The sequence below is a fragment of the Falco cherrug genome, chromosome 8, assembly GCF_023634085.1.
Source record: "Falco cherrug isolate bFalChe1 chromosome 8, bFalChe1.pri, whole genome shotgun sequence".
NCBI classification, from domain to species: domain Eukaryota; kingdom Metazoa; phylum Chordata; class Aves; order Falconiformes; family Falconidae; genus Falco; species Falco cherrug.
The window spans coordinates 7,412,649-7,436,440 of record NC_073704.1 but is presented as its reverse complement, the minus strand read 5'-3'; the positions used below and the strand labels follow the sequence as shown (position 1 = coordinate 7,436,440).

At 50.6% G+C, this 23,792-nt stretch overlaps 1 long non-coding RNA gene across 1 annotated transcript; it reads left to right on the top strand.

Moving 5' to 3' along the window:
* The first annotated feature begins 466 nt into the window (after window positions 1-466).
* LOC129736715 (uncharacterized) lies at window positions 467-22,190 on the top strand. Its single transcript, XR_008733735.1, has 3 exons — window positions 467-585; window positions 16,188-16,322; window positions 21,653-22,190. It is a non-coding gene; the product is annotated as an uncharacterized LOC129736715 (long non-coding RNA).
* The last annotated feature ends 1,602 nt before the right edge of the window (window positions 22,191-23,792 follow it).

The window sequence follows — 23,792 nt, the reverse complement described above, 5'->3', positions numbered from 1 at the left end:
GCGTGCTTAGCTGCCGAGATCAGGGCACCGAATTCATTGTGGTTGAGAGCTTCAGCTAAATCAGGGCAACTTTCTTCTCCCTGGGTTATGAAGCACCACGCTTCAGCCTTTCCCTAAATATTTTGAAAGGGGAGGGCAGTCCTTTGGGGAAGGCAGTAGCAAGGGCACTATATAACGGTCCTTCAGGAGGACCCAGCAATTTAGGGAGATGGCATGACAGTAACTCTTTTCCAGGATTTGTCCTGGAGTAGCAGAGGCTGGCTGTGCTTGGTGCTGATTTTCTCCTGCCAGGGTTGGTGGGGACCGGCTGGGGCAGGGCTGGGCTATGGGAGGCAGGATGGTTCACGTACAGCCAAAGAGCATCACCACACCTGAGCCAAAGAGCGTGGTGCCTTGCAGCCAGGAGAGCAGTGCTGGCCCCAGATTTATGAACCTTTATTCTTGTTTCTGTTTGCAAACCAGGAGCAGTTCTTAAAGCCAAGTTTTTCCAACTGCCTCTGGCCTTCAGCTTGTGTTCTTGCATGTTGTCTGCCTCCTCTGAAGACGTGGAACGCCAGAGCCGCTCTGATCCTTCCCCAGCTGCAGGTCTGTGACTGAAAAGGTGGGCTCTAGCAGGGAAATCCCTGTTTAACCACAGACAGGCAGTGTTGTGTGTGGGATTCCCCAAGGAGCCACAAAGCAATGCTCCCTCCAGGCTGGGCCCCAGCTGCTCTCATCATGCGACAGGCTCAGAAAAAGGTTGGGGGACCAGCAACAACATAGGAGGTCTTTGGTCTTGGTGCAGCTTTCCAGCAGCCTTCAGCTTACAAGATGGGGTAGGAAATTCCCCAGCGCTGGGGATTTCCTTCAGCTGAAGCTGCTGTAGGAAGCTGCCTGCAGAGGACCTTCCTCAGAGCTGGGGTGATGACGGGCTGGGGCAGGCAGAGGACCTCCAGCAGCCAGACCACAGAGCCAGAGGTCTGGGCAGTGCTGTTCTGGGAGGCTCTTTCCATACCAGGGTAGCAGGGTGGTTCATTACACCTGCTTTTATTGCAGCCAGCAGTCCCTTCCCCCCAGTCTGGTGGCATCACAGGGCTAGTGACATCTCCTGGGGACATTTCTATGGGGCTGGGCCACTGACATCTCCTGAGGGAATTTCTATGGGATGTGTCCTGTATAAGCACCCAGCAGTGTATGGCCAGGGACACTGGCCAGGGCAGGCAGAGAGATGCCAGATCTGCTTCCCTGCCCCGCTCTCCCTTGGGGCTGGGAGTTCTTGCTGAGCTCAGAGGAGCAGAATGGGTGCCCCAGCCCTGCCTTTCTCCCAGTGTCGGGACTTTGTGCAGGAGCAACTGTTTGCCAGCTTGCTGCATCCCAGGCTTGCCTGGGGCTCCTGTACAAAGCTCCCTTTCACCTTGGAGCATCCGGAAAACATAATGGGGCAGCAATTATTGGGGCGGGTGCAAGCTTGGGCCTGGAAGAGAAGTGGCGAGGAGCCAATTATTGTTAATTAGGCATGTTGCTGTTGGCTAGCCTGGGCTTTTGCTGCTGTGCAGGAATTTGTTTGTGCCAGAGGAGCTTTGTGGCTGGCTGAGCCCTGAGAGGCTGCTGGGAGCCGTAGCCCCGGTGTGCTTGGGTCAGGGTCAAGCCAGAAAGGCTCAGACCAAAACCTCATGTTGAGCTGATCCCAGTCAGATTTCAGGCCAGGCTTAGGCTGCATGCTTTTCCCAAGACGGAGAGGAGGCATCAGCCCAGGCTGCTCACCTCTTGCGGGGGATGGGGATATGCATCCCTGCCCTTACAGGCTGGTCCCTCAGGCTTCTGGTCACTCATCCCCAGCTCCTTTTGCTCCATCACAGACATGTACGGGCCACAAAAAGGAAAATGAGCACTGAGGCCGTTTGGGAGAGGGACTGATTGTGTTCCAAAGTGATGCACACCCCATGCCATCCCAGCTTGTCCTGCAGTGCATGTAAGAGTGCATACGGGGGCCACTCCATTTCATAATCGGGGGACTGTTCAGTGCTCCCTATGCAGCTGGGAAGATTCTGAGAACCTGGAGCAAGACCCCTGCTCGTAGGATGGTGTGAGAGCAGGGTGCCAGGACCCCCCCGTCAGTGCAGGATGAGATTCAACCATTGGCAGCACACTCCTTCAGCAGATCCTTGTCTTGTCTCAGTCAATATTTTTGCTTAGTTGCAAAATGGAAGGAGACCTGGAGCTTGGAATTTCACTGTCACCTCCTGCCTCTGTGGGATAAAACCAGAGCTCCTGCCCTTTCCCTCCCCACCAGACATCACTGGGTAGCCCTCTGTTCGCAAATATGAGGATGAACATCTAGGGCGGTCCCAGCATGTGCTTCTTTGGCTAAAACCCATAAGAAGGAAAAATATGACACAGCAGGGGTGGAAAAGCACTGCACTGTCTTCTTGTGGCAGAGCAGGACCGAGAGGGTCCAGGCTGCCAGCCCAGAGAGAGCAGCCAGGCGCCCAGCGCTGCAGCCTGCTCAGGAAATGGTCTTTTCGTTAGGCAGCTCTACGCAGCTCTAATTAAATTACAGGATTAGAGCCATCTCAGTCCTCACTTATCTGGTGCCAAATGCTTGTTCCAAGGGAGTGCCCTCCATTAAAGCGAAAACTGCCCATGCAGCGCTCTGTACCAGCTCATCGAGAGTTCAGGCTGCCACAGAGTCACTCCTTGATTGCACTGCATTGCAGATGGGCTGTCTGGAGCGCTGTCGTTCATATGTGGCCTCTGTCTTCCTCTGGTTTCTCATCTGTGGGCCTTTCAGAAAGATTTTGGGATGGGTAATCCTCTGCTTGCTACTCTTAGCTCTGTGCAAGTCTGCTCAGGGCCTGAGCACGGTCCAAAGGGCCAGCTGGTGCAGAGCAGAAAATTCAGAGTCTGTTCTCACCCAAGGGTCTGAAAAGGACCAAGTACTTCCTATGTGAGATGCTTTATAAATATCACAAGTTCTGCAACTGATAGGAAGGGAGGAGAAGAGCACACAGGGATCTGACCAGCCAGTGGAGCTAGGAATAAGACTTTACCCTCTAGGAAGCACGGCCAACCTTAAAAAAACAGATCACAGTGGCCAGCAAAAGGAGAAGCCACAAGATGCAACATGGAATTCCCTTGAATTTGCTTTTGTTGCATGTAGTTCTTCCTGACAGATGATATAAATTTCCAGTTGCAGAGCAGATTAGGCTGTGCCTGGGGATTAGAGATTTGGGCGGTTTCTCATCTTACACTTTGGCACTGGTTTTTCTTCTGTTGCTTCACAGAGAAGCTGCCAGGGAGACCTGATGATGAAGGAAAGGCTCCTCTCCTTCCACCACGCTCCTTCCACCGGGCGTTATCACCACGCTTTGGGGAGCTGGGTAACCTGCAGCTTGGTGAAGCAAGACCCCTTTGGCATGGTCCATGTGCAGAAAAGCATGGACTCTCCTACACAGTGGTGCCTGTGCTCTCCTACGTATTAAGCACACACAGAGCAGTAATTAAAGCTTGCTCCTTGTACCAGCAGAAGACTAGGTGATAAGATCATGAAAGCACCTCCTGTGCTGCAAAAGTAGTAGTAGTAGTGCTGCATGTAGTCCATGGGAGGACTACATGGAGGAATACAGCTCTTTGAAACATTCCTGCTATGTTGTTTACAAATTCCCACTTCCCGATGGGTTGCTTCTTGCTGGCTGCAGTGGGAAGTGCCGGTGCTGCTGCACTGTGCATGCAGCCTGGCTGGTGGGAAGGACTGCAGGCATCCTCCAGCGTGAGCAACTGGCTCTTTCTTTGCAAGGCAGGCGCCACATTTCTCGTGCCTTTTGCAATGCTGTGTTTTCTCCCACTGCCAACTGAACATGTCCATTTTGGCTGGGTCGTTGGAGTAGCTAAAGCTCAAGTTTCCCTTGCACATTGTTCAGCGTGAAAGCCCATAAAAGGTCTTCTGGGTTGTGCTGCTGCCACAGGGTCCACGGCATCAATTTAACTTCCCCACTCAATCACTGAGCTGCATAATTGCTCTCGGAGAAGTAATTTTTTTTCCTCATATTCTGCCTTCTTGGCTGGAGATGTAGCATGTCTTAGTTTTACTATGCTGCCTTCTCTCCTGGACAAGCTCTCAATCTCTCCTGCTTTTGTAAAGTTAAATAAAACTGGGAAAACCCCACTTTAAAAGAAGCATCTTCCCACAAATCAAGTTCATCCTTGGAGACAGTCAAACTGGACATAGTCATGAGCAACTGGATCTGGCTGGACCTACCCTGACAGGGGTTTGGACCAGTTGCCTCCAGATGTCCTTTCAAACTAAATTACTCTGGTTCTGTGATTCCTGTCTCCTGCAGAGCCACATTGCTCCCCTTTCTCCCCCCCTCCTCTGCTCTGTTGGTCCTCAGCAACGACCCAATTCATGAGTGAGCCTGCTCACCCCGGCATGGGAAAAGGCATCCCCAAACACTGCCAAGATCCAGATCCACACGCAGAGAGCAGGAGGGGAGCCTTCAAGCTTCAGGGCTGGGACCAAATATTTACCCTGTGCATGGTATGTCACAGACAATTAAGGCAGCTGAACCAAAAGCAGAATGGTGAGAGAAGCTGTTTGCTTTTCAAACCGGACCAGCAAGTGCATATTAAATTACCTGTATGCCAGATAATATTTAGCCATAAATCTTACTAACAGCGCTTTGCAGTAATGCAGATCTGAAGGAAGGGGGGAAAATGGAAACAAATGAGGAGGGGACAGCTTTGGAATGATAAAGAAGAAAGGAGGTGAACCCTGGCTGATCGCTCAGTTTGCAGCCAAAGGTTGTTATAGGAAGGGCTTCAGCTCTGTGAGGAAATCAGCTGGAACAGGTCTGGCAGGATAGCTCTCCAAGTGAGAGCTCTTCTTGCAGAATACCAATGATTTGCATCCAAAATAAAGTGGCTAGAAGCAGCTATTTCAGGAGCTCTCCCTGCACTAGGGCAGGAGCAGGGAGGTGGAGGGAGCAGAATATAAAACAACACCTGCCGTGGAGGAGCGATAGGTGAGGTTGGAGGGCAGATCGCTTGGCTTTGTGTCAGAATAGATGGAGCTTGTTTTTCATTTGTGCTTTTCTTGTTTTTTTGCCCTGCTTCTGATACAGGGACAGATTGCTGTCCCCATATCCCGAACTCAGCCAGCTTTGTGACCCTCCCTGTGAAAGTGCACTGAGGAAGGCTCTGGGAAGGGCTGAGAGCAATAAGAAACACCACTGTTTGCCGTGAGATGATGGTTTTGCAAGCTGTCTGTGCCCACGCTGGGGCTCTCCCAACCACACGGCTTTGCGTTGATGCTTTATGCTATTGCTGCTGGTTGCCAGAAGCAATTAACTAGCAAATGGAGTGAGGACAAAAGGCTAGCATGAATTACAGCCTCACAGGAGGATGCCCCCAGCCCTTCCCTTCCCCAGCCTGAAGGACTTGGCGCTGGGTTTATCTGGTGCCCCGGCCACCCTCCATCCCCTTCACTGTGGCACCGGGAGATGCTGGGCTGTGGGCTGCGCAGCATCTGCACCCGTTCCTGCAGCTGGCTGGCGGCTGCCAGCACCACAGGGATGCTCTGGTTTGCCATAGCCCAGTTTGCCAGCAGGCTCCAGCCTTTGTTGTTAATCTTGGCCGAAGATTCACCTGGGTCATTTTGAGGAAGAGCCGTGCTGGACGCTTTCTTTTCTCTGAGACTGGCACCATGCCACGCTCTAAGCCACCTTGCTGCCAGAAGCAGCAGGTCCTGGCAGGAGCTGGGACAGTGCTGCTCGCCCAGCAAGGAGCTTCCCATCAGGCAGGCACCACGGCAGCCTCCCACCAACCCTCCTCAAACGTCGTCAGCTGCTGTATGTACCTTTTCCCTCCCCAGGCACAGGCTGGCAATGTGAGAAATCGTGCCTCGGGTATGCTGTTTCCCGAGGAGCGAGGAGCGTGGGAGAAGGCTTTGCAGACAGGAAGGCAGTGCCCTGAGGCACGTTTCCAGCTCCTCACAATCCACTTCCCAGAGATGCTGATCCCCAGGCTCCAGCCACTGCACTTGCACCAGCAGCACCAGCTTGATCTGGGACCATGCGCACTCGTTGCACTGGGGGCCAGCAAATGCAACCCACAGCTCCATCTCTCCTCTCTCCTCACCTAAATGGGAAAGAGGGGCCACAGAAAGCTGCTGCAAAGTTCCCACTTCGCAACAGAACTGTCAGGACACGTCCATTCTTGCCAGGAGAAGACTTGGACACAGCAGCCAGGAGTGCTTTAAACAAACCGAGGTGATGCCTGGATCCACGTTGGCCATCTGCTTCCTGCAGGACAGGGTATCAGTCCAAGGTGCTGGAAAACAGCATCATATCAAGCCCTTTGGTTATCAGCTGGTGACAAGGGCTGGTGGTACGAGGGAAGCTGGGATTTAAAAGCTGATATCCAAACCCTGCTCTGTTGTTTGTTTCTGGGTCACATATAAGGCCATACAGAGCTTATTTTCAGAGTCTGGCTTAGAATTGACTGAAACTAGATAAATTTACACACCTGTGAAAGCCAGAGATCATGGCAGTCACTGCTCCTACTCTGAAGGAATTTGGGAAGAGCGGCAGAGAAGACAGTCTATTTTGCTCTTGAATTTTCTTTCCAGATGTAGTGATGTTTCACTGAAACATCAGCTTTTTTTTTTTTTAATAGTGAGTGCTAGAAAATATTTCAGAAAGCCTTCCTTGCCAGTATGCTGTTCTTTTCCAAACCTTGCCCCTGCATCAGTCAGGTGTGCATGCTGCCCATGATGAAGCAAAGCCAAAGTGGAGCCTTCCAGATCTCCCAAAATAAACTGGCATGGCCAGAGCCACCTCTTGCTTTGGTAGCCCAAGCTGCCCATGTGGCTGCCATGGATGAAAACATGCTGGTCCATCAGCCAGGCTGCATTGCTGGTGCTGGCTAACAAAACGCCTTTGGGACTGGCAGCATCCAATATTTCCGCTCTCTGCTGTATGACTGTGCGCAGGCTGGAGCAAGGCAGTGGCTCAGAAAATCAGCATGGCACCATGCAATTGCTGCTTGCGCCTTGTGCAGAGGGTGAACATGCTCCCCTTTCTTTGACCGATGCTGGAGTGGCCCATCGGCCAAACCAATGCTGAGTGATGCTCCCATGCCACTCCTGCTGGTTACAGCTTTGCCTGGGATGTGCTCCCTGCACAGATTGCCTGTCCGTGGGGGAAGCGGCTGACTCAGATGGCTGGAGAGAGATGCTTCTTTACCGTGCTCTGCAGGAGCCTGCTATGAAACCCCACTGTAACAGCGTGCTGGTCACAGCACATTAAATAGCAAGGTCAATTGGGCATCTCCTGCCGGGGACCTTGCCGGAGCACAACCATCGTGCAGGTGTACACCTTGTAGTTCTTTACTAGCTCAGCTTCAGTGCACAGATAAATCTGTCTCATCTCTTCTCCCGGGGACAGCAGTGGCCATAGATATCGCTCCACCTTGCTTGTTCTACCAGCTGCATTGATCTGTGGTGAGAAGCTGTGGGGAGCCACTGGTGGGGGATGTGCACACGCAGGGACACCCTCATCACCCTCCTCTACCCATCACGCTCCTGACAAATGAGCCAGGCTCCTCCTGTACTAGCTGTTTCTTCCTTGGGTGTGATTTTTTCCAACCTTGAGGGCTTGGAAGTGGACTGTGCTGAAAGCCTGGGTAAACAGCAAGTTGGGAAAGCATCTTTTAAAGTGTTTTATTGGTGCATTTACCCTATTTTTGTCAAGCCTGAGGGAGCTGATACAGAACTGAAAACTGTTTCAGTTGTTTTTAAGTTCCTTGAGGGCTGCTCTAGGCAGGCTTTAGGAAAGCCGATCTGAATTGACTTCCAAATTAGAGTAATTAAACCAAATGAAGTCTTTGCAGGGAAGAGCCCCTGGATGGATGATGCACTCAGCTCAGAGTAATTGTCCCAGGGCAGCTGTCACGCTGTGGTGGTGATGAGATGATTTGCCACTGTCACCAAAACCTTCTCCCTCCTTTCCATTTGCCATGAGGTAGCAGCATGTGCCTGGGACGTCCCCCATCATCGTGACATGCTTTCAGGGTATGCTCTAGTTTGTGATTTCTGCCTGTGCCTGCCTGGTCTCACTCAAAATTACTGGTGGCAATTCGATCCAGCTTACTCACGCTGAATCACAGCTACATTAATCCTAGCCACACAGAGATTTAATGCAATTTAACTGGGAAGCTGTACATTTCATAGAGGCTAACATTTCTGGGGCTCCTGGTGCAGGACACCTCACTGTCCCTGTGGCCAGAGCCAGCAGCTGCATGTCTGCAGCACCTGTCTGCGTGGCTTGAGATCTCGGTCCAGGATCAAAGCTTGCTCTCTGAGCGAGCCTGCTATTGCACATCTCTGGATGCAATGGGAATTTGTGGGCTCACAACCCAAGGGGTGAGGAAAGACAACAAAGCAATACCAATCCGTGCAAGTTATGCTGCAACCCTATAGCCAAGTCCCTTCAGAAGAGGTCTGTGTCTCCTGTACAAAGCTTCTAAGGGGTCTGCAGACAGGCAAAAAAGGCTTGCAGAGAGGACAAGGCGCTGCGAGGCAGTCCCTAGCTTTCCCCTGGCCCCAGCCAGCTGTTCACCCCATTGCAGTCCCTGCAGTGCCTGAGTAAGCTCCTCTGCCCTCAAGATCAGAGCTTGCAGGATGTTCAGATGATCGCTTCAGTGTCAGAAATGGTGGGGATTTGCTGACGGTTACAGTGGATTTAAATGGGAAGTGGCTGAACTAGAACCAGAGTGGTATTGCTGTCAGTCTGTTGTGGTCTGGCTTCTAGCTGGAGACGAGCGTTGCATTGCATTTGGCTTGCAAGGTGTTAGGGAGATTCCATGTTCCCTTGCACCCCTGAGGCAAGGGGTACATGGCTGGGAGCAAGGTGGGATTTTGAATCCTTCTGACGCTGAGAACTTGGAAGTGTTGATTTCTTTACTCATCAAAAAATAGAAGCCGACTTGGCAGTCTCACAAGTTCACACAGGACAGGTCTGCTGGCTGACCCAGAACAAATCAAGGAGAAGAAAGTGTTAAATTGGGCAAGAACTGGCAATTTCACAGCAATTATCGAGAAATATTGAACTGAAATATTCCCTAAGAATAGGGGAAAAAGCAAACGAAAATTGTTGACCTGGAAGTCAAATGTTGCATCTCTCCTTGGGGACGTTTCTGTTCCTCTGACCAGTTCCTGACCTTTCTCAAAGAGGTCTTCAACCCCAGACGAGAGAGAAAGGGGCCTTCCCATGCCTGACTTCTTGCCTTTGCCACTGTTGCTTTTCCTCACCAACCGTCACTGTCACCATACGTAATAGCGCTGTTTGCTTGTGCTTCGGTGCCGTACAGTGGCAGCCCAGCCCCGGGAGCTCTGATGCACCACGTTTTAGTTATCAGCCCTCTGCACACTGGATGCTCTTGGCCAAGTTGGCTGGAGCAATGCCTTAGGGAGGGACAGTGTGTAGAAGCTGGAAGCTCACTGCCTGCTAAGCACTGGCCGTCGAAGTGGGCTCTCGCTCCTAGATTAACTACTGCCTTCTGGCAAAGCCTGGAATTGGTCTTTTAACAAAAGCCATGGCTGCTGTGGGTCAGATCCCCAGTGTGTGGGGGCTGATCCTGTCGAACTGCTTTCCAGATGCTTCAGCCCACATCCTCTGGCCTCATGAGGATGTAGAAGCAAAAGGCCAAAGAACCGGCAGTTCTGCTGCTGATAATCCACCTCTGGGAGTCAGGAGCAAGGCAAGTGGGCAATGTCCTGTTGGCAGCCTGGCTGTAGCAAGGGAGTTGAAGGAGTTTGTGTTTCTTCTAGGGGCATAAAGACCACGCCAAGCACAAAACCCTGGGAGGCTCTCAATGAGTCTCCAAGTATCTGATGGGAGCAGCTATGAGTGAGGTCTGAGGAGAGGTGAAAGCGATGCCTGGCTCCTGCACAGCAGCCACAGACACCCTGGCATCATCTCAGGGTCCTTTCAGAGCCACCATCATTCCCATGGCTCTGAAAGGAAAGCTTTCAACAGGCTCCACTTGCAGGGGAGGTCAAGGAAGGGCAGGAGAAATAGTCTGGTGCATGGTTGCGTTGGCTTTGAAGCCTCTGCCTTTGCTGGAGGACTCTCAGTAGAGCTCGTGGAGTGGTTTTGCAGAATGGAAAAGGGACGCAGGCTGGAAGCAAAGCATTCTTCTTTCCTCTTCAGCTCTCTATCTTTTTAACCAGGCTCTAAAGCCCTCTCCTGAGTCCTCGGATTGCTATTTTCTTGGGTCTGCTTCATGGTACTTTCACTGCTGCTATTTTTGGGGGGGGAATGTGATGAAGAGGAAGGAAAGATTTCTTTTTCGATTCTTCTTTCTTAAAGCCAGAAATGAGAAAATGGAAAATATAAAAGAACACGAAAATGCCCCAGTTCTTTCAAAATAGCTCCTCACTGATTTCCACTCTCAATTACAGATTTTGTGCCTCAGCAAAAAGAAAAAAGGTAAAACACATACCTCCTGTGGAAATACAGGGGCATTTTTCTTTGTCCATGCTGGCTTGGGTACTGACCTAGAGACATGGGGAGACTTTCTTTTGACTTTGGCGGCTCTGAAAGACCCATTGTTCCTTAACAGCAATCCTTTATGCTGATGCGCACATTTTGTGTGCATCTGTCAACAGGGGAGGGGGAAATTATTGAAACGGGTAATAAAGGAGATGAAAACAATCCGTGCTGGTCTTGGGATAATAACTAGCTGATATTAAGACTAAGCCCAGCTGATAACAGTTAATAATAAATGGGCATTAATTAAAGCTAAATTACAGGGGAAGGTACAGGCTTGGCTCTCAATCCAATTAGAAGCCTGTAATTCGTAACGGAGAGAATCTGTCCAGCCTCTGAATATATGATCAAAGGCTAGCAAAGTCAACAGCAGGGCTGTGTCATGGTTTAGATGATGCCCCGATAGGGAAGAGGCCAGAGGAGGATTAACAGATGACTGTGGCCAGACGGTTCTTTGGGGTTTGCCATGCAGTGTGCCAGCGAGATACGTGGTGGTGCAGGTGTGAGAGCCCAGAGCTGAACCCTGGTGTGGCTCCAGAAGGTTTTGAGATGAGCCTAAAGGGAGGGTATGGACCTGATGGGAGGAAGATATTCATTGTGTGCTCCTCATGGTGACAATATGAAGGAAAGGGCCCCAGAGAAGCTGGTCAGGTCTCTGGATGGTGGGCACCAAGGGGGTTTAGATAACTGTTGTTGGCCCACCATTGAAAGACAACAAAGAGCAAGCAAGGTGCTGACGGCTGTGGTCAAAAGCCTCTGCTGCACCTCAGAAACAGTGCCATGCCCACACTGACATTTACCTTGGCAATTAAACAGGGTTGTCCCTGGAGGTGTTTTCCACCTAGACTTGTCCTGCAGCTCCCAAGCCAGTAGCATCCCCAGTGCAAGCAGCCCCCAAAGGGAGCCCAGCACAGAGCCAGGAGGAGTAGCCAAGCCAGCAAGTTTTGAGGGCCCAGAAGTTATGACTTACCAGCACTGAAGGGAAGCACCTACAGGCATCGCCTTTCCCTGGCCATGCCTAGGGCCAAGCTGGCTCCCGGCTCTCTGTGCAGCACAGCCACCCCAGGGAGCTTTGCACCACTGTGCTGTGAAGGATGCTGTGTTGTGCATGAAGCAGAGGGAGACGAGAGCTGCTTGCCTCACTGCCAGAAGCAAAACTGAGGCTGGTACAAGTCCATACCTGACTGTGATGTGCCACGTGTGTGAGGAGGGAGAGTCAGAGGAGACACTGGTGCCCTCAAAGTTGACAAGACCATTGATGAGGGAGCAGCTGCTCATTGGGAGCTGAAGATGTGATCCAAGAAGAAGCTGCAGATGGAGCGCAACATGTCACCAGCTCTGGCAGCGTCAGCAGCGCTGACAAACTGAGAACAGGCCACGTGGTGTCTGAGGGTTGCTGGCCAGTGGATGCTGGAAGTATTCATCTGAATCAACAGCCTCAGAGTGTTCACACCCTTGGGAAAAATAGGCTCAGTTTTAAACCTCATGGTGTTTAGAACAGCTTTAGAACATGCCATCTTCCAAATGCCCCATAATAACCAACTATGATTGAAGCCTTAGGATGTTTAAGGCATACTCAGACCTTCAGATGTGTCCCACAAATGATTTTCAAATGCTACATAGCATCAACGATACTCAGAAAACACTGTTCTGGTCCAAAGAAACTCCACATTTTCTGCCTGTTGCTCCTACGGCTTGTCTGCAGAGCAGCTGATCCAGATGCATTATTCGAGATTAAAGGGAATAAATGTGGGGGGTTTCTTGGTTTAATGTAACGAAAAGAATGTGGGTTTGCATTTTGGCTCAATACAACTTTGTGTTACAAGTATCCACAGAGGTAATTCAGAAGGATGCTCTAGTTTAGACTTGCACTCCGTGTAATTACCTACCAGGCGTAGGTTGATCCTTGTGGCACCCACGTGAAGCCTAAGCTGGAGGATGGCTGACACAGCTGAGGTGTCAGGGCTTGCTGGGACCAGATGAGTGCCAGCTTGCACCAGACGTGGTGGTAGGAGCCAGGGTAAAGAAGCTGGCAAAGTTTACTCTCCTCTGCACAGCTTTGTCAGGAACAGTATTTCCTAAATAACACTGCCCATGCTTTCCAGGCCAGTGTCTGCGTGTCCCTGCACGCAGAGCAGCCGTGTACAAAGGGTGGTCCACACATACCGCACTGGTGGGCAAGGCTGGGTTTGCTAAGCATGGCTACAGCGTCTCCAAGAAGCAGCAAGAAGGAACCTGACTCCCCAGATATTAATGCAGTCACGAAGAATGAGCCGAGCCTGGAAATACTTCGATTGTCCTTTTCCAAACAAATCCATATTTGCAGAGGCTTGATCCTTCCACGTTTCTAGGTGCCAGACCTGGCCATGCTGACATCAAGAGCAGTTTTTGGAGGATGTTCAGTTGAGGCTTAATAGTTCTGGAAATAAACCAGAACCCTTTAGCCCTCGGTAGCGTGATGGCCTGAGCTCCCCCAAGTTCCCCCAGTGGACTGGCACTTTCGGCACCCAGACCTGCTGTGAACGTGTGCTGTGATGCTGAAGGCACTGCTTAAAGAGCATGCCTCTGATGGGACCGTCCTGCTAACTGAACTATTGGTGTTAAAGACTTCAGCCTGATTATGGTGTCCTGGTGTGTAAGAAATTGACTTCACTCCATTCGACTGTATCTGAGAGGATTTCTTTCCTTTCCTGACATTCAGAGATTATTCTGGAAAAACAATTCTTAAGATGCCATGGCAGAAGGAATAAAAATAGCTGAACAGATGAGCTGGTCTCTCTGACAGTACAAATACTTTCAAGTGCTTATAGTGCAGAGAAAATGAAGTCTATAGCAGGAAACAGAGGGACTCCCTATTAAAAAAAAAAACACAACAACCCACAACTGAAAAAAAAAAACCAAAAAAAAACCCCAAACACACAAAAAAACCCAAACAAAACGAACAAAATTTGGGAAAAGTGACTAATCTAGGAGAGGAAATCAGGTGCTGTGGCTGCTGTTAGCAAGGTAAGTGTCTCTCAAAGCATCAAGTCACTGTACATGTCACGTGGGGTACCAGGGCAGAGCACCCCAGTGCAGCTGATCGTTCCTGGTAGAGCAGGGCTACTGGAATCTCTCCATGGAGGCTCTGAAGACTTAAATACTCCATCTGAAGAATGGTGTGGGATGAAATGTTGCTAAAATGCCAACCTGGGAATTGCTTACACCTGGATGTTGTCAAGGTGATTTACAAGGGAAGCCAAATTTAAGCTTCCAGTGCTCAAAACTGTTGCTTCTGGGAGGGGTGATGGCTAGAACAGCGCTTGTGGCTTCTGTAGGTGGCTGCTGTGTGATGCGATCCTCTTGTTGCAAGAAATGCCTCTCAGAGCCAGCAAAGAGCCTATAATAAGAAAGTACCCTGCTGATCCATTTTGCCCTTTCCATCCATCTCCCCTGTTGTGTTGGCACAGCTGCCCTCATTTCCCAGGGCTCCTTGCCCTTGGAAATCCCTGGGGAGGCAAGATGTGGGGTTTTGGCTTTAACCATCAGCTACCAAGATTATGCTAGGGAATAGTTTGACCTGTTGGTGAGCGAGGGCTCATGCTTCAGAGATTACTCAGCTGCAGCACTCACAGGACCTTGGGGAAGTGAGAGAGCAGGTAAGAAAAGAAGGAGGGGCTGAAAAACAGATGAGACTCAGAAAAGCTGTCGGTATTGCTTCTACCCTAGCCAAATGACCAGGCATCATTGCTTGAGGCATGGATGGGGAGAGATTGAAAAATAAGCCACTAAATTTCCCATCACCTGCAAGCTTGCCCTGCCAAGATGTGAGCTCAGCAGGTGGAATAAATACATCAAGACCTCCACCTCCACAGCCTATGCCTGACCTCATAATGCTTTAGAGAGCGGTGTCCCACAGGCTTAGTGGGTGTGACTCTCTTGAGCATAGACACTGGAGAATTTGCAATGCTGTAGATGCTTCTCCATGGCCTTGCACAGCACTGGTGACCCACTACCAACCTGGTCACCGCCAACCCCTCCTCTTGGCACCCCTGCCTGTGTGCAATGCTGGTGTGAATCCCTTTCAACCCTACCCACCGAAAGCTTGCTGTCCCTGCCTTCAGGGTGGACTTGGCTGCTTCAGCAGAGCCCTCCAGCACAAGTCAGAGCCCACAGCCTGAGACCCCACCACCCCCCCGCACGTTGTCCTGGGGCAGATTCACAGACTTTGACCGTGCATTGAGCAACTCTGGGATCTGTAATGCAGGGTTGCTGCTACGGTATGTGAAGACTTGAGTCAGGTCACTGCAGGCGCCATGGCCCCAGTTCAGTGATGGATGGATGTGCCATACTAGACTAGGGGTTATCTAGGCTATTTAGGTTATTCTAGGCATCTACGTTATCTTGGTATTCAGTATCCAGCCCTCTTCGTGGTCGTGGATAGTGCAGAACTGGTTTCATCCCCACAGCCCTCAACTTTCAGCTGCTCCTTTTCTCCTCTCCATCGCATGCCACTTTTGCCCCAATGCATCTCATGTGATTTCACTGTATTCACTGAAAAGTGGTTTAAGAGTTCCCTTTAGCCTGCTAAACTATCACAAAACCGTAAGCCCAGTATTCAGAGTGCTTTGTTAAACAGCTTACAAAAGCTGTGAGGCAGCCTGATCTGTGGGAACGGGCTTTGAACAGAGTCACAGTTCTCCTTGCGGCCACCGGCCCAGCTGGGGCTTGCAGCTGTTATCCTCACCCACAGGGTCCAGACCCTAGCTTGCTTGAGTCTAGCCAAGGGGAAAAAGATGAGACACAGTGGGAACCCACAGAGGAAGGGTGATGGGCTTGTGATGCTTATTCCACTCTCTTCTATTTTATGCGTCCTAAAAACCATCTCCCCTGGTCTTTTAGGGAGCGCCTTCAAGACTGTGGATGGCAGGCAGGCTTGGGTAGTTGCTACCCTTCAGTCTTTTAGAGGCAGAAGCCCCTTGTAGGCAGCATCTTCAAAGGGAGATGTTATCTCTTTTCAAACAGATGTCCCTCTGCCCCAGGAGATCTATCCCAAAGAGGCAGGGTGCTCACCGCATGGTCAGAGGCCAGGCAGCGGGCACGACTGCGTGGTCTGGAGCAGAGGCACCGAGGATGTTTGGGTCCATGTAGATTTCACCACTGTGGTTGGATTCTTTGATATCTCATAAGCAGTGATTCATACTTGGGCCTTTCTTTGTGGCAGGGGGTTTTATAACAGCTTTTTCTGATGTATAATAAGAGCTGTGTGAGTGATGAATTCTTCCCTCACTCAGGATATTAATAGCACTTTTTCTTTCTTCTCTAGCGAGTCACCTATTTTCACAAGGCTCGTAGGCGCTTTGTGTCAGTGAGACTTCAGCTCCTTTGCCAAATCAGGGGGGCACTGGCCAAAGGGTTCAAAAGTTTCCCAGGACTGGGATGGTGGACTGTCTGGGGGCATGTGAATTCCCCGACACACAAGCCTCGCATCTTAAGAAACCAAGCTAAAAGCCATGAGACTATACAACTAACTTTTTATTTTTGGAGGCACCAAGGGTCACGTTTCCCATCTACTTCTCCATAGACGGGCAGGCTAACATCTTGTTTCTCAGTTTGTACTGGAGCTGGGTTCTCAGTACTTTGCCTTGGAAGCTGGGATTATATTGGCATCTTCTCTTCCAGGGTGCATTGGCTCTGACCATACCAGGTGGGATGAGACCCAGAGCATCTGGTATAGGTTTAATATAGCCCTCCTGCTTACACAGAATGGATGTGGACGAGCACAGATTTTCACCGAGGGCTTATTCTGCACTCTGGGTAAGCAAGTATAGCTACCTGACTACTATTGTGTCCTAAAAACATATGTCTGGATATCTGTTTTCACCTGGAGGGCTCAAGAAAGGGGAGCAGGTCACCAGCTAAGTTGCCAACTTGTCCATCCATCTCCCCTTAACCACTGTTTTGTAGTCCACGTACAGAGCTGGAGCCGCAGGAATGAACGCTTGCACAACAGAGGTTTGAGCCTAAGGGAGGTCTCCTGTCTTCCTGTCTAAGCAGAAAAAAAATGACAGGTTTTAAAATACTTCATAGCCATTTGTAACTTCCTTCAAGGAGTGTTTTGTGTCTTCTGCTTACAGACTGCCGTCTCCCATTATAGGAATAATATAAAATAAACTAGGATAAAACTGAGGGCTTTTTCCATCTGTATCTAAGCCACTGCTTCCGGATTTTTTCCCCACATTTTCATTTTTTTGATGGGTTGTTTTTCGGTTGTTTTTCCCTATTGCCAGAGGAAAACCAGAAGACTTCCCCCATTGTGGATGCTTTTTGCTCCCTTTACCCCATCCAGGCTTCCCAGGTCTCCCCAGCATCTTCCCCTCTGCAGATGCTGCCCGTGTGATACCACTGCCTGTGCCCTGCATCCCCCCATCTCCAGGCTGGTCTCTGGCCCAGGTTAGCCCTCACAAGCCCCCTCCCTCTGCCGGGGGGGCAGGGGGGGGTACTGCCTTGTACCATCCTCCCGCAGCTCTGTCTGTGCACTTGTGCCCTCCTCCTCTTCCCACAGGCTGATTTATTGGGTTTATCTTTCCCTTTTACAGCTGCCCTTCACTGCGCCTGATTGCGGTGACCTCTGGTCCCTGCATAGCTTGCATTCCTCTGGGGGGGCTGCGGGCCACCGGGAAGGGCTTTCTCCTTCCCTGGACCACTTCAATCAGATCCCTTGTCCATATCCATCCATGCTGGCATACAGCCCTATGCTTTCTGTGCTTGCCCTGGGCAAAGGCCAGGTGGCTTTTTTTCTTTTTGTGGGTCACCCACATCATCGTGGGCCTCCAGAGAGGCCACTTTATCTCTGAGCTAGGGCTCTACAGGGTAAAGAAAGCAATAGCAGGGTCTGCCCCTGCCCTGGGGACATGCTGCTCCCCCCAGCCCACCTTGAAAACCCACCTGTCTCCCTCTTTGAAGCTGGGGAGATTGGATGCTGGACCTCCCTGGGACTGGCATGTGTGATGGGGTTAGGGAGAGGCCACTTTCCTGACACCAAGACAGCAATCTTCATTTTATTGGTGTCATCAGTTCTCTTTCCCTTTCCAGCCCCTGTGCAGGATCTAAGCAGGCACAGTGATGCTGAACGTGGGGATCACACCATATCAAGTGTTATGCCTGGCAGAGCCAGAGCTGCTCTGGCAACAGGGGCTGGAGAATATCCCAGCCGGCTGAGTGGTCCTGCTCATTAACTGGGGGTGTTTTGTCCGGACAAAGGAAGACTCGGGGGGGGGGGGGGGGGGGGGGGGGAGGGGGGCGCTGATTCCTCTCTGCAGCTGCCTGACAGGGGCTGTGGGCAGGGGGGTTGGTCTTTTCTCCCAGGGGATGAGTGACAGGACAACAGGAACCAGCCTCAAGTTGCGCCAGGGGAGGTTTAGGTTGGGTCTGAGGGAACATTTCTCCACCGAAAGGGCGGTGAAGCCCTGGGACAGGCTGCCCAGGGGGGTGGTGGGGTCACCATCCTTGGAGGGGTTTAAAAAATGTGTAGCTGTGGTGCTTGGGGACATGGTTCAGTGGTGGGCTTGGCAGTGCTGGGTTAAAAATTGAACCTGATCTCAAAGGTCTCTTCCAACCTAAATTATTCTATTATTCTATGTGTTGGCAGCTCTTGCTTGGGCAGGATCCTTCTCCCACTCTAACCAACAGGGCATGGTGAATGAGCCACACTCTGACATGCTCCCTTCAGCCACGGCTCACCCCCCAGGTTGCAAAAAGGTACTATTTTGGAGGTGAACCAGACCTGGCTCCCTTGGGGTTGAGCCTACATCCAGCTGGCTGCCTCCTCTTCTGCCCTGGGGATGTGCTGGCCACCCCTGCATCCAGCCACCATGCAAGCCCTGCACCACTGAGTCCTGCACCCTGTGCGGCACCAGGGATTATCCCTCCCCGGCGTCTCACTGTCTGGCTCTGTGAGCTGAGACACATCCCTAGGGATGGATCAGCAAGGGCTCAGGCTGAAACTGAGCCAGAGATGAATCAGCTCCCCCCATCCCTCCTTCCCCTTCCCTCCAAAGATCCTGGCATGGAGGCCAGAGGCAATGGCTGATGGGTTGAGGGTGTGCAAAGAGGGAAGTTCACCTTATTGCATCATCTCTGGGAACTGCACTTCTCTGGGAGTTGCCTCCCAGGTGAGAGAATGACATTGTCACTGGAGGTTTAATTAAGATCTGCAGGTGGAGGGACAGCAGGGTGGCAGAGCAGCCACCACTCCCCAACACCCCACTGCGACGCTTGCAGCCGGTGAGACGCTGGGGGCATGGGGACCCCAGGCTTTTGCTGTATTGCATCTTGGCTTTGTCATTGACCACATTTACCCTAGATGAAGCTTTAGGGCCAAACCTGTGTCTGATGTCTCTGATGCCAGGAATGAGCAGTCCGTGTTTGTGGGTTGGATCTGGTAATACCCATTCCAGCCTCTTCTAACACAGCTTCCAACCAGTCTCCCACACTCAGTGCTGCTTAAGGGTTTGGACTCCTTTCTCCTTTGAAAAGGAGGAGAGCACGTGATACGATGTGATATTTGACTCTGCAGTATTAAGTTGTGCACTTTTGGACATTCACAGCTCTCCATCCCATCCTCAGGACTGTGATTATAGTTACTTATTTACAGACACAGTCCTGAGGTGCATCTCTGCATTCAAAGCAGGGTGCTTCAGGATAGGGACAAGATCAAACCTTTGGGAGAACAGGATTTTATCTCCAGCTCTGCCAGTGGCTTGTTGTCTGACTCGTGGGTGGAAAACCCCAGCCTTCTGGGGTTTCCTCACTGCAGTCATCCTCTGTTTGCTCCAGATGACTTCCCTAGCCTTACTTTAAGGAAGGCTTTGCATGCAACTTCTGCATAAGTGACGTTAAAAGGGACAAAACCACTTCCAGCAGGCAGAGTTAAACAAGATGAAGTCTCCTAAAGAGGGTTAGAATCTCCTGGGTCATCTAACAGGACAGCCAAATCCACAAGAGCACATTGTGCCAGGGACCAGAAGGAACTTGCCACGTCTGATGAGAGAGAGCAGCTTGCTGTGCAGCTGGACGCCAGCAAAGTGCTGAGCCTCTGCATCCCCCCACTCAGCACGTGGGCGCAGACCGAGGGCCATGCCATGGCTTGCAGGAAAGCTAGGAAGCTCATTTTTCTGGAAAACAGGGCTGCTGTGACTGCACCAAGAATGTGAGGGTAGAAGAGGCTCCTTTAAATCCTCAGATTAAAAAAAAAAAAAGAAAAAAAAAGAAGAAGAAAGAAAAAATCATCAGTCAGGCAGTTCCAAAATCCTGAAACTGGCATAAAACTCATGACTTAATTCTTAAGGTTGTTTTTGTTTAATGCTAAGTACTGGCTTCTGCTCATCTGCCATCTCACCTGAGAGGCTGCAAGTTCCCCTCTCCTTCTGATGTCCGAGAGGGAAGGTGGGGCTCCTCAGTGCGAAAAGTTACCCCCAGGATGTGGGGCTTTCTCTAAACCACTAAATACCACAAAGCCTCTGAATAACATTACCGGGAGGGGCCATCACGGGTGAGCTGGCATGGCTCCTAAGGGAAGGTAAGCACAGAGTCCTGCAAAAGCACCGACTGCCGCACAGCGCAGGAAGCTTCTGCGAAGCCGCGTAAAATCCTCGTGGCCGAGGGTATGTGTGCCAGAAAATGTAGGCACAGGCTGGAGAGAAACCACCCCGCTGTGGCTGCCCATACAGACATTGCATTTTATCAAGTGTGATTCTGGAAACCTTCGCTCCGTGAATCAGTCTCCTGAGCGGCTGGGCAGGAGACGATCTTGCTGGAGGTGTTTAAGACAGGAATGTGACATGAAACTCTTGAAATGCTGGAAATTAATCTGAGGGTTTCGATTTTACCTGAAACGTTAGCTTTTGAAATAACTGGAAGCCATGCTATGAGATGGCCCAGCCTATGGGACTGATACAGGGATGATTGATAGCAAACTGTATTGCCAGACATAATTACATATCAGCAAATCCCCAGAAGTGATTACTTGCTGCCTGACATGCTTTTGGAGTCGACGTAAGTTCAGTTACCCCCCACCCCTCCCCAGCCATTTTTTTTTCCCCTAGGAAGGAGTCTTTTGCTGGCTTTGTTTATCATAGAGGATGATTGAGTCGATGTTATGAGAACACCATCAATTGAGAGTTGTGAAAGAGGTGTGATACACACACACGTGCGCTTGCATCCCTGCACACCCCCTGCCAGATCCACCCCTGCCTGCCTGTCCCCTGTGCCGCACCAGAGATGGTGGGACAAGACAGGAGCTCCTGGGAAGGGCTGACTCCACAGCTGTCAAGTTGCCCAGACTATGAGGCATTTCAGCCTTTGTTTTCTTTTAAGAGAGCTATTTTTTTTAGGGGGATATGAGAATCATCAGACTGATTCAAACATGCCTTCATTTCAGATGCTGATGCAATAACCCTTGCGACGGCGATGAAGGAATGATAACCCAGTTCCTCCTGTCTGTCCTGCCGTTGGTCAGGGAGGTGGGAAGGGGAGTGATGGTGGGTGATGGAGGGGCTAGAGGCTCCTCAGTGATGGGAAGCGGTGCTTTTTCCAGCCCCCTGGCACAGTTTGCCTCCAGCAGCAGGAAGACCAGCCATGGTGGTGTGAACACCCTACAGCTGGGTGGCATGGGCATTTTGGCAAAGCCCGAAAAGCTCTATGGGAATAAAGTCCCATGGCGACTGGACCAAGAAGCTTGACCTGTTCATCTCTCTGTATCTTCCTCCTGTCTTGCCTTGGTAATGGTCTCCATGTGGCTTTCCTATATTTTGGCTGATGTGGTTCTTGATGCTGTAACAGTGGATTTTCTTGGTTTCACTCATATGAATTTAGGTTCATGTTTTTTTCCTCCTCTTCCCACCCCACACCCAAGATTGTGTCTGATGACCAGCATGGTCTGGAAAATGTGGTTGTGATTGATTTTGTTGCCTGGAGCCCATGTCAATTTGAGATTCTGACAGTGTTTTGTTTTGTAAGTTGATTTCTTTTTAATTCTTCCACAGTTCAGATTTGCTGTCTTCTGTCAAAGACGTTAGGCCTAGTCTGAGCACTCCAGGCTTAAAAATATATGTTTCACTCTGTCCCACACCTTTCGTGTCCCACAGAACTTGCTGCACCCAGCCTGGCTTGAGGACTTTGCTGCAGGATCTCTGCAAGGATCCTGGGGTTTCACTCCCTCTTCTTGCTTCCCATTTTTCCTGATGACTGGGAGAGCCATCCCTCGGCGGAGCTGCAAAAGAAATGATGGGGCAGGGAAGGGGCTCCTCTGTCCCTCCTGGCCTGAAGAGAGGCAGAGCTTGAGATGTCCACCTTGAGCTGCTGGGAATGATCTTCCATGCCTGGATAGTACCCAAGGAGGTGATGGCATCCTGGAGCAAGACCTTGGGCAACCCGAAAATCATCTGGAAAACTAACACAGAAACCCTGGAGCAGATCACCGGTAACTGCATCTTCTGTAGCAGGTCAAAAGGAGGACGAGAAGGGGCCAAACCTGCGGGGGACCGGATTCAAATGACTTGCTGCCTCTGTTACAGCTTGTACGTGTCCAGAGCTTGTTTGTGAGTAATTAACGCGGTTGTCTTAAGCAGGGCCACGGAGAGCATGATTAAGTAATTAATAGTAATTAAAGGCATGTTATCCACAGGCGTGTTGTCCATGCCCATCCTGCCCAGCCCTGTGCTGCCAGCTGCCCTACGCCAGCTTGCCCAAGCAAGGGCTGAAGGCGAGGGGAAAGAGCCTGGCTGGGCTGTAAGCCGGGCACCACTGCCAGCTCTGCTCGCTCTCTCTCTCACTCCCCCCCACCCCATATGCCAGGGATGTCCCTGGGGACACCTCCCCACTGCCACCAGCATGGACGAGGCACAGCAGGGCTCTGCCCCAGCAGCGCCCCAGGAAGGAGGGAAGAGGTGTCCACCTGTGCATGCGTGACACCAACCCTATTTTCACACAGTGGTGTCTTTTTTAATCAGAATGTGACTTTCCACTAGTTTTAACCCATAACTGCATGAAACAACTTAATCCGCTTAGCTAGGCACCATCTTTGCAAAACTCCCTTTCTGTCCTATTTCACTTAGTCAAGACATAACCCTTAGACTTTTTTTTTTTTTTTTCCCGTTAATGTGGGGTTTGGCCAAAGGGGAGGTTTCAAGGAGGGGCAGTAAACCAGCCTTACCCCCATCCTATCCCCACCTCTGCTAATGGCTGGTGTTGAGGATGGGGAGGAGAGAAAACCTCCGTGTGGGCTGGTTTGTTTTTCTGAGTGACCCCATCAACAGCAAAGTCAAGACAGGACAAGAATAAAAAAGCAACATGGGGATGGAGTGAGGAATTCTGGTTTGGGCTTAACCTCTTTGCTTTGAAAAGAAACAGATCAGTCCCTTTTGAGGTGGAGAAAGGGGAAAAAAAAAAAAAAAAAAGTCTGAGCTTTTTAGAAATCTCCCTGCATTATTTTCTGAATCGGACTTGAAGCTGCCAACATTCCTCTCACCAAAAAGGGCATCTTTTTAAGCAGATTTACCTTTTCAGCTCTAACTGCTGCTGGTCCCCCTTGCCTTCAGCTGTGTTTTGCCAGCAGGACTAAGCTTTTCATGAACTGCCCTTAGCAATATCCTGGGAGCTCACATCAAGAGCTGAGATGCACTGGAGTCTCTGTTTCCCACTTCCAAACACCTTCCCCTTCCTTTTCAACATTTCCCCCTGCTGTAAAGAGTAGCTGAGCTGTAGACCTTCAATTATTTTTATGCCTTTGCCTCATTTAAGCATTGCAGGACGTTATACAGAAGTGAGAACTGAATCTGCCTCTCAAAGTCACGCCACACAGCGTAAGGCTCCCAGGCATTTTCCTGCAGTCAAAAATCTCCTGACGTTTCATATATTAAATCTGTTTATTGAAGCTGTTCTTTCACCATGATACTTTTTCACAAGTTATATATTTGCCCTTGCTAGGGCTTCTCAAAAAAAAAGAAAGAAAAAAGAAAAAAGAAAAGTGCCAGGGCTTCTGGCTTATGCCAGCACAACAAGGTTTCTTGGGAGTGAGTCACTGCATTTGCAAGGCTGGAGCTGGAAGCTGGATTTCTGTGCTGTTCTGGGGACCAGCCCACAGAGAAAAGCTGGTCCCAGATATGTGAGGATGCAGAAGAATACAGGTTTTGGGTGAATTTGGGGAGAAAAGTCTCCCCCCTGCTCATACAGCAATTGCATCCACAGTGGATTGCATTAAAGCGAAAAGGAGGGCTCTGCTTGCGG